This window comes from Esox lucius, chromosome 21 (assembly GCF_011004845.1).
Source record: "Esox lucius isolate fEsoLuc1 chromosome 21, fEsoLuc1.pri, whole genome shotgun sequence".
Lineage (NCBI taxonomy): Eukaryota > Metazoa > Chordata > Actinopteri > Esociformes > Esocidae > Esox > Esox lucius.
The window spans coordinates 689686-700076 of NC_047589.1; positions in this window are offsets into that span (position 1 = coordinate 689686).

Here is a 10391-nt window from a genome sequence, read left to right on the forward strand (position 1 = left end):
GTTCAAAACAAGTACAGGACCTGGTTTCTCACGTGTGGACAGCATTGTTTGTTCTTTCTCTTTCTAATGACAAAAGGACTGAGTTATAAAGATTTTATGTCTTTTTATGCTGATGATTTACGAGAAAATGATGCCCTAGTCTCAAAGTTTGTAGCTAAGATGTACCAGAGTAAGCGTGATAAGCAAATGTTGTAATTGCATACAACATGCTCAATCTTGTGAAACGTTTAATTTATGCCATGGTTGTTGAAGAAATAGAAAAGCCAATCACGTGTATGTCAAATTTATTATTCAAAAATATAAACAAAAATAAAAACCACATCAATGTTTACATATTATTTTTCATACAACATTTATTCAAGATAAAACAAACATACAATGTATCACAAATAAAATAAAAACACATTAAAATGGAAGCCATTTTGCGGGGTCCGTGGTATGAGGTTCAAAGAAAGCTTTGGTTGTTTGAAAACCAGTTGCTGGTGGTGTGGCTAAATCATCCATTGTGTCACCAGACTTTTGTTCATACAAATAGATTTTACGTCTTACATGCGCATTTGGAATAGTTGTAAAAGGCATGTTGAGACATGCCATGGCCTCTAAAAACATACCCCACCCTAACGGTCTTCTATCGTCAGCAATTTTATTGGTAGCTGTCACACTTTTAACAAGATCCAATAGGTGCGAGCCCTTGATTATCTCTCCTTTGAAAACGAATTCACCATTTTAATTCCATGAAGTCAAATCTTTAGACCTGTGCATTCTATTAAGAATATATTCAACATTCTTTCTACGCTTCACAGGCACATTATCCAAAATTTCATCAACAAGGTCAACATTTCGGTCAACAGTTTACTTATTCTCAGTCACGTTTACTACAGCAGACCCGGTCTCAGACCCGGGTAGACTTAAAGTCAGGGTGTTTGTATCAAGCTCCCCCTGGCGCACAACAGTCAAAAATCTTTGTAAAATGGCAGAGTATCTTTTAGCTTTCTCATGTAAATCCATATCAGGCTTCAACAGTATATTGCGAATCGATGAGTCCAAATCATTCTCAACAGATTGTCTTACATCGGTGCTAGTCGTTTTGGATTCTCGCAGTTTTTCTAACTGATGTTGTGGCACCAGAAAAATTTTCTGAGCATGCTCCATGTTGTTTAACCCTGTCTCGATGCAATTAGACTGGTTAAGAATGGAACTGCAACGCTTAGTAACGGCAGTAGAAAACCTCCAGATTGGTTGATAGGTTTTTCTTTTCCTTGCAACTGAAGTGTTCTTTCTAGACATGTATATAATTTTGGCTTTTTGTCTCTTTACTTTTCGGAGCTGCGACTCGGTTAAGGGTATATTACCGCGCCTTAGATTAAGCGCTATTTCACAGAGTGATAGAATGAGGTCGGTTGATGCTGATTCTAAAATAACTTTTCGTTGACTTGCCGGTGCCTTAAATATCATTTTCAAAAGTGGTAAATTTCTACGAATGCGTTTTGACATGATCAAACTTTCTTAGGAACGTACACGACAGGCCAATCCCCTGAAAATAACCCTGTTCTCAGACGGTAGTCTTCTGGTGTTGTAGCTTTAAAGTCAATAAGTAAATAACCAAAAGGCGGATGTGTTGCATCTTTAAAACTCTCCTTGAAGAATCGAGAAAGACCGGGGTATATCTGTCTGCCTAAAATACTAATCTGCTGATTGTCGCGGGGGTTTTTAAACAAGATGAGGTAGTTTGTGTTCAAGTTAATAGTTCTACTAGATTTGCCTTTAACAAACATGTTTTGGACGAGGTAAATTGCACTCAGGTTACGGTGGTGTGAATATTGTTTGAAAACTCGCTCCATCTCCAAACTCTCTGATGCACTTTTCATTAAATCTTCAATAATTAAAAGGTTGTTTTTCTGAATCGGTAGCAGATTGTCATCACACAGCGATGTTGGTAGACCTTCTATGAAATGTATCTCCCTTACTTTCAACAGTTTGTCATACAGCGGTTGCCAACATGAATAAACCCAGACGATATTTTGAATTTCTTTGGAGAATACAACCTCTGCATTATCCAACAACATCTTCACAAAATATGTTTTACCAGAGTTACTGGGGCCACTAATGACACAGCTGAACGGGTGTTGTAGTCGCGGGTCAAAACCGCTATCCATCCTAGACTGTGGTTTAGTACCCATAAGGCCTTGTGCTGTAATCAGGGAGCAGTACACGCTTGTTGTACACAACTCTGAAACGCTTAGACACTACTCGGTTTTTCAACGTGAATGTTCTTTTATCTCTAGCAATTGTGTCTGCATTAGCAAGGACATGATCATCATCACCGCCCTCAGCCCGTACAAAGTTGTCAACCAGTCGTGTCAGCGTCTCCATATTAACAATGGTTGTGTTGTAGCTGTTGAGCGTAATGCCTTTTGCTTTGAGACAGGTCAGACCTTTAACAGTTTTGTAACCATATGTCTTTGGCCCACCACTAACAAATTGAGCTATGCTGTCACCATCCGGTAACTCATCGGTCAAGTCACCCAAGAACGGGCCCAGTGGGGGGACCCAATCCCCATGGCGTGTGACAAAGATCACGGAATCAGTGTCTGTGTAGAGTACACGTCTATCCAACTTCTCCAAGAGTGAATACAACTCGAGTCTAGCATAAGCGGTTGTGAACGCGGCAATAAAAATGTTGCCGTTACGTGGTTTGATTGGTGTCTGTTTTGTGTAACGCCACTGTACCATCGCAACAGTGTCTGAGATGAACGAGAAATAACCGACATCTATTTCACTGGAAAAAAGGTAGTGGCTAAACTCCTCCGGATCTGTAATTAACACTGTGTTCATAAGGTTAGTCCGCTCACCCATCTTACCCCAAAGACTATTCATTGCCAATTTAGCTAAAGATCGCCTAGCACTGTTTACAACAATGTTTTCCTTGTCAAGCTGCACACCCTCCTTTTCATGATATTCACGGATATACCGGTCTTTAGCCTCGTCAACCACAGATGGTGGGAAGCCACTAGCTTCCTGCTTGTGCTTCAGGAATGTTCTCATGTAATCTGCAAAAAGAACCAGCTCAATAGAAACCCAGGTACCGGTTAAAGATCTTTCTGAATCAGTATGTGAACAATCAGTTACCTGGTTTTCAGACTCTGCACATAATCTACACAATGGAAAGAACAGCTTACCGCCAACCCTGTGTGGTAAAACGGGGTGATAAAGGCCTTTCGGTGGACACACTGTAGCCTTAACAATACCAAAGTAGTTGTCTAGTGGTTTGAAATCTCGAAAGATTATGTCTGGATGCCCAATCGGATAAGTCTTTGTCTTGTTGCAGAATGGGTAAAGACTACAGACATCGTTATACTGAATAGTCTCCCCTTCTCGAGCCGTAAACTTCAGATGAATCGCATTAGTACGACCACCAAATAGAGCATCCCGAGGGTCAAGGCGCTCTGGAGAACCAAAGGTCTTCAAGAAAGCTTTGACATCTGCGGATGTGTTTTTAAGCCGGTTCCACTCACACTCCCATATGTATTGAACATGTACGTTGTGTTGTTCTTTCAAAGCCTCTAGCTTTGTCAACCATTGCTGGTGCATCAACCCATACTGAATCTTTGTCATTGGATTGATGCTGGTTGAACAATGACACTTTGGGTGACCGTGCCAGAAACAACATAGAAATTCATAGACCGTGCTAAAACCATCGCGTTCAGCATATCCATCAACGTAGTAGGCACCGATTTTCACTTCACCCCTGTTCAGGGCGTGCTGTATTGATATATTCTTATCGGAGGCCACATATTCAAGCCACTGGATTGAGCTGTTTGAGAATGTCTTCTGACAACGGTTGTAGTTGTCTGAGGGGACCAATGCAATGGTTTCCTTGGTGAGGAATCTGTTGCAAAAGACTTTCATACAAGCCGAAGCAATTGTAATTGACTGGAATGGGTCAACACCACCACACTCCAGGAACTTGAGTCTGTAGCGCATACAACCCTCTCTCATGATGACCACATCATTCACGCAGTAAGCCTTTATTTCATCCTGCATGACAAAGGGGTCTGCGGAAACAGTTGCATACCATTGCAGAAACTCATCTTTTTCTTTAGCCATCATGGTATTCACACCATAGTAATGCGGTTCCGGATGGGGGCCAACATAGTTCTCCTTGATGTTAAACTTGTAAGGAAAGTAGCCTTTTTTCGAATCCTTAAAACCCATAGCACGTGGCAAGGCCGACAGCTTCGTAGGTAGGAAGCAATGACTATCGATGTATCTCTGATTGAATGTGCTGTCTGTAAAAATCATGAGCTTGCTACCATTAGCAATAAGTGTTGTGCCAATACCATTGTTAGCAAGGTACTGCATCAAGATGTAACCATCGAAACCTTTAGAGTTGTGTGCTATAAATGTGTAGTCATTATATTTCAGTTGCCTAAACTTTTGAAAAAAAGCAGTGACACAATTTGCAGTGTGTACACCATTCACCGGATTGGCAATTGTCTCAAAATCATAAAATATGTAGCGCTCACTGGGGTCCTCGGGCTTGGCAGGTTTTATAAAACACTGATGATTCATTTCAAAAGCCAGATCCACATTACAATTGGGGCACATGTCAGCTCTGCACCTTTGTGCTTTATAGTTGGTAATACTGACATTGTAATAGCGACCACAATCGACACAGTATTTCTTCTGGTCACACCTGCTAACCCAACGATCCACACTTTTGTGGTGCTTCAAACGTTTATGCTGGCTATAACAAAAATCTGAATAACATGTCCGTTTACAGTCAGGGCACTGCTTTGTGTTACGGGGTTGGGTATGACAATCTTCATGAAGACAGACACTACAGCTATGTTTACAACCATGATCACCACGTGTGTTGAAACCGGTATAGCACCAGTCACAAACATAAGACACACCCAGAAAACCCTTCAGATTCATGATACCGTAGAAATGGTTATCGTGTAAGTACATAAAGACAGTTCTAGGGTGGGTTTCCTTGCTGTTTTGAAACTTGGTAAAGTGACCATCTCGTGTTCGGTGAAAGACAACAATTTTACACCCTGTCATTTCTTCAAACCGAACAATATCTGTGAATGACACACATTCATCTAACGCTAAACCAGCCCCCTTATGTAGCTCACGACCACTAACCAGGGCCTCGGGATATGTGTTCAACATACCCATCAAACAAACAGAAAAACACGTAGAATCATTATTCACAGCCACATATAAATGTCTTCTTTTTTTATTGATAATCTGATCTATCAACAATGTTTGAGCTTTACGTCGTGGGGCACCACCCTCACAGTTTTTGACAATTTGTACCACCAGTTCTAGTGATTCATCAATCATAAGCTCCGTATTACTCTGCATAACACTTTCAAGTAAATTACCAAACGTGCGTTCATTATATTCATCCGCTCTCATGGTCACATGTACGGGATCTATCAGAGATTCACCAATCAACTCAATCTGCAGACAATCACCAGGCCCTTGTACAAAGTCTGAGGCTCTAACAATCAAAGTATCCTAGCCTGCCATAATACTTGCGTAGAATGTACCAAAATCACCAACTTCACCAGTATTTTGTAAATTTATCAACTGTCGTAATTCAACATTGTCAAACGCATTACGCTGTATAACTCTAACATCGCCATCACTGCACTGAGTTTGCATCAGAGAGCTCGAAGGAGTGTCAACTAGATCATGTGAAAAATGGGGGCTACTAAGCTCGGTTAACAAGCCTTGTATCTGAGGATTATTGTGCGCATCGCTGTGTAACAAAGTAATGGTTGGTTCATTTGTATTTTGGGGTGTGGTCGATTGATTATGTGTAGAGGTTGTTGGCTGTTCCGTGTCTGGACTGTCGTTAGCATTATCTTTCGCCATTTCTCTGGTTTAACGTGTAAATAACAATCCACTTTTCAGATTTAAATATTCTAACTCAAACATACATTTACATACAGCGCAGTTTTGAAGAGTTGGCTGTATTACCTTCAGCTTTCAAGCCTGAAAGAAAACAAAAATCCCCTCACGCTGTGCAGCCACAAGGAAGGGTGTCCGTAACTGACCCCATTGTGGTAATGCACTTTGTATCATCACCCGGCTGTCCTCAATCTGTTGGAATATAGAATGTTGTACCATGGGTCAGTATGCATAGTCATAATTGTTAATAACACTTTAGAACAAGACTAAAAATGTCTGTAAATAATTAAACTTACACAAAGTATCTGCTCAGGTTGTGTAAGATCACAGTCTGACCACCCAGTCCAACTGATGCAGATACCGGTCACTTGAACTAAATACAAATAGGATTAACAAGCGTATACAGGTAATTAAAGCTGATTAACAATAATGTCAAAAGTCTACTTACCAAGATTTGGAGGTCCAAAAATGTATTTACCAAACACGGTCGGTGTTCAAATCCGCTCAACCTAAACCGGAGATTTAAACAGGCAATATGAAAGACAGCTAAAAATTAATGGATTGCGCAATCGTAAAATTGATTTACAAATTCTTAAAAAGTTGCATCACAATTCAAATAAATTACTTCAAATAAAATAACTTGTACTTACAACAGAAACGATATACTCCACGCTTGAAACAACCGCTGTCTTTTGTGGATGCTGCGGGGCTTAATTACTGTCTTCACATCGCAGCCGGGGCTCCTCCAGCAAGTCACGCCTCTTAACTTTGTCATTGGTTACATGTCATCGTTCTTCACGTTAGATTCAAATTGTGTTAGAACTATACATGCTGCAATGATACAAATTCAGGATAAAACGTAACTATTTAGTTCTGATATTTGTAGCCATTTGGCAACCAAATATATTGCTATATCCTGTCTGGTAGAACAGCCGTTCTCGGTAATTTTTGCGGCTCAGCCGTGACATCACGTCATAGAATTGTATATATTAACGATAAACTCATCAGCTTACATATAAACACTTGCTATTGTCACCATATCGCCATTAATCAGTTCAACATTTAACAAACACAGGACCATAATACAGCAATACAAAATCAGATTTCTCGAGTTGGTCATTAAGAGAATGCAGAATCTTCACCCGGAAGTGACAGCATAAGCCCATACTAACACAAATACTATAGTATTTTTTAACCTATTATTAAACATTTCTACCAGTGTGTGGTAAAACAATCTTGCGTTGATCTCTGTTGTACAATTTCAAAAGACGGATTTACGAATGTTTTAATTACCTGAAATAACCTATCCTTACCTGTCAACGATTCGCCGTTGTTCATGCAAATTTATACACACCCTTGCTGGTAACTTTGTAACGTTTTGCCATATAATGCAACTTAGAAGTTAATGCTGACTTAACCATTTTTATTACAAAACTCAACATTGCTCATACATACACTTGTTTTTATTTATAACAATATTTTAAAACCCCAACCGCTACACAATCCACCTTTGCGAAATGTGTGGTTGGCCCTGGGCCATGGATGCTCCTTCAAAATAATAGCATTGCTCATGCGATGTTAGCTTGCTGTAATGCTGTGTTGTACTACAAACTGTAAAACACGGGATGGTTTCTAACCTGCATATACTACAGTTTGTATTAGTGGTTATTTAGGGACCATTACTACTGGGCAGATATAACCTTGAAGCCCATCTCTTGTTAAAATGAATGTTGGGCTGAAAACTATCCAAACTCGTAAGTCCCGCCCCATCCCCTTCTTTATATCTTACAGAAAAACACGTCTCTCACGTGTAACTCCGTGTTTGTGGAAAAACACCATGTTACAACCACATTGCAAAACATGGAAGTTTACATCTGTACCACAAGGCATTGGAACCCTGCCCCCCTTTTGTTTAACACCAAACACCTTACCGCTGACACAACACTTATTTACTGCCTGTATGACGTATGTTAGGGTGGGACTTCCGGTATGACGTATGTTAGGGTGGGACTTCAGGAGTGAAGTATGCATCCCTAACATACGTCATACCGGAAGTCCCACCCTACAAACCGGATGTCCCGCCCACCTGTCACATCAATATGGAAGTCCCGCCCCCAGGGCCATAAATCACCATTCTGACACAATATACCCTACACTAACTACTCTCCTATAAGGGGCTAAGTGCAGTGTGCAGTGTGCTTGTGTATGGAGTTCAACAGGCCCTGACCTTTGTAAATGCTTCCCATCAATAGAGAACAGAGTATATAGTCTTGCCTGAATAGGGGACCAGAGGAAGGGCATCATTTCATGACTCCTGTAGCCAGGAGAGGGCACTCCTATAAGGGGCTAAGTGCAGTGTGCAGTGTGCCTGTTTATGGAGCTCAACAGGCCCTGACCTTTGTAAATGCTTCCCATCAATAGAGAACAGAGTAAATAGTGTTACCTGTTTAGGGGACCAGAGGAAGGGCATCATTTCATGACTCCTGTAGCCAGGAGATAGTGCTCCTATAAGAGGTAAATGCAGTTGTGCTTGTGTATGGAGCTCATCAGGCCCTGACCTTTTGTAAATGTTTCCCATGACTAGAGAAAAGGAGTAAATAGTGTTGCCTGTTTAGGGGACCAGGGGAAGGGCATCATTTCATGACTCCTGTAGCCAGGAGAGAGCACTCCTATAAGGGGCTAAGTGCAGAGTGCCAGTGTATGGAGGTCAACAGGCCCTGACCTTTTGTAAATGTTTCCCATGAATAGAGAACAGAGTAAATAGTGTTACCTGTTTAGGGGACCAGAGGAAGGGCATCATTTCATGACTCCTGTAGCCAGGAGATAGTGCTCCTATAAGGGGTAAATGCAGTTGTGCTTGTGTATGGAGCTCATCAGGCCCTGACCTTTTGTAAATGTTTCCCATGACTAGAGAAAAGGAGTAAATAGTGTTGCCTGTTTAGGGGACCAGGGGAAGGGCATCATTTCATGACTCCTGTAGCCAGGAGAGAGCACTCCTATAAGGGGTACATGCAGGTTGCCTGTGTATGGAGGTCACAAGGCCCTGGTCTTTGTACATGTTTCCCCATGAATAGAGAACGGACTAAATAGTCTTGCCTGAATAGGGGACCAGAGGAGGGGCATTCTAAATGACTGCTGTAGCCAGGAGATAGTGCTCCTATAAGGGGTAAATGCAGTTGTGCTTGTGTATGGAGCTCATCAGGCCCTGACCTTTTGTAAATGTTTCCCATGACTAGAGAAAAGGAGTAAATAGTGTTGCCTGTTTAGGGGACCAGGGGAAGGGCATCATTTCATGACTCCTGTAGCCAGGAGATAGTGCTCCTATAAGGGGTAAATGCAGTTGTGCTTGTGTATGGAGGTCAACAGGCCCTGACCTTTGTAAATGCATCCCATGAACAGAGAACAGCATAGACAGTCTTGCCTGAATAGGGGACCAGAGGAAGGGCACCATTTCTTGACCCCTGTAACCAGGAGAGAGTGCCCCTGTGTGGGGTAAATGCAGGTTGCCTGTGTATGGAGGTCACAAGGCCCTGGCCTTTGTACATGTTTCCCTATGAATAGAGAACAGAATAAATAGTCTTGCCTGAATAGGGGACCAGAGGAAGGGCATTCTACATGACTCCTGTAGCCAGGAGAGAGTGCTCCTGTGTGGGGTAATTGCAGAGTGCCAGTGTATGGAGGTCAACAGGCCCTGACCTTTTGTAAATGTTTCCCATGAATAGAGAACAGAGTAAATAGTGTTACCTGTTTAGGGGACCAGAGGAAGGGCATCATTTCATTACTCCTGTAGCCAGGAGAGGGCACTCCTGTATGGGGCATATGCAGAGATCTTGTGTATGGAGCTCAACAGGCCCTGACCTTTGTAAATGTTTCCAATGAATAGGGAACAGTATAAATAGTCTTGCCTGTATAGGGGACCAGAGGAAGGGCATTATTTCTTGACTCCTGTAGCCAGGACAGTGTGCTCCTATAAGGGGCTAAGTGCAGTGTGCCTAGGTGTCTTTTTGTAAATGTTTAAATTATATTGTGAGTAAAAGTGTGCATACTTTTGACTGCACCACTGTGACAGTTTCTGCAGGGTCTTGATCCTTTTAATTGGCCGAAAATTGGTTAAAATGGCAATTGTGTTGGCATTTGTATAGATACAAGCAATTTCAAAGGTGCATATGTGATATCTGTAAAAAAAAAAAAAAAAAAAAAATCTGGAAAAAACTGAATTAGTCCCCAAGTGTAGCCCATTTTCAACCCATGCACTAATTTCCCATTAGTGAACCACCTAGGCCCCACAAAGGGAGCCCAACTGGGTTTGCCCATGTTGGACTTACTCAGTTGACCCAAGTGGGCCCCAGATAAGAAGCCCATTTTGAGCCCATGCCCACTCTGTACCCCTGTCGCCCATTTGTAACCCATATGGGCCCCACATAAACGTGTTGGCTGGGTTATTGTTTATCCATTGGATGTAGCCT